We start from the raw sequence: 1,146 nt of genomic DNA on the forward strand, positions 1-1,146 counted from the left end.
TTGGGCCCTCCTATCCATTGATGCTCAAAGCCTTGGATCCTTTTTACTCTTGCCTAGGGCTCATGGCTTGTTTTTTTTTTTGACTGCTTTTTCTTGCTTCAAGAATCAATTTCATGATTTTTCAGATCATCAATAATATTTTTCGTGTTCCTCATCCTTTCAGGAGCCAATATTCATCAAATTCAAAGTACAAATTATGCACTTTTCAAGCATTCATTCAGAAAACAAAAAGTATTGCCACCACACATAATTAATTATAATTTTTATTATTGAGAACTCGAAAAATATAGATTACTTCTTTATTCTAAAAAAATCTACTACTTTATTCATGCCTGATGATGATGAGAAAAATAAATTATAGCTTAATTGGAAATAAAATCAAAATAGACATACTAATTACTACTACTATATATCTCCTAAGGTGAATTTCTAAAATAAAAACGCTATTACTAAGTTAAAGCAGAAAAATTGGAACTCAGCAACCTTTTGTTTTGAGGAGGGGATGTTCCTCTAATCTTTGGGGTGTTGTTCAAGGATTAATTTTTGGCGCTTCAGCTCCCTTAGATCACGCCCTTGCTCTTCCTGTTCCTTGAGCAGTTTGCAAAGCATGCTACTTTGATTATTTTGTTCTTCCTTTATTTGATCCATAGCTTCTTGCAATCTGGAAATAGAAGCCTCAAGATGTTCCCAATATTCGAATTGAGGCAGTTCTGGGAGGGCTTCTTGTGCTCTCTTCTTCGTTGAATCATCTTGTTGCTGTTGTCTGACCATTGATATTCCAGTAATGGGCTTTTCAATTAGGATATATTCAGTTATTCCCATCTTTACTCCAGCATCTTTGCAGAGCATAGAGATTAGGCTTGGATAGGCCAATCTGGCGTCCTTAGAGTTCCTGTTTGCTATTTTGTATAGCTCACATGAGATCAGCTGATGGACTTCCACTTCTTTTCCTAACATGATGCAGTGAATCATTACTGCTCTTTTAATAGTGACTTCAGAACGGTTGCTGGTGGGCAGTATGGAACGCCCTATGAAGTCTAGCCAACCTCTGGCTACTGGTTTTAGATCTTCCCTTTTGAGTTGAACCGGGACGCCAGTCGTGCTGGTGGTCCACTTGGCTCCAGGGATGCATATGTCCTCCAGAAC

The sequence above is a fragment of the Arachis duranensis genome, chromosome 4 (genome assembly GCF_000817695.3).
Source record: "Arachis duranensis cultivar V14167 chromosome 4, aradu.V14167.gnm2.J7QH, whole genome shotgun sequence".
NCBI lineage: Eukaryota > Viridiplantae > Streptophyta > Magnoliopsida > Fabales > Fabaceae > Arachis > Arachis duranensis.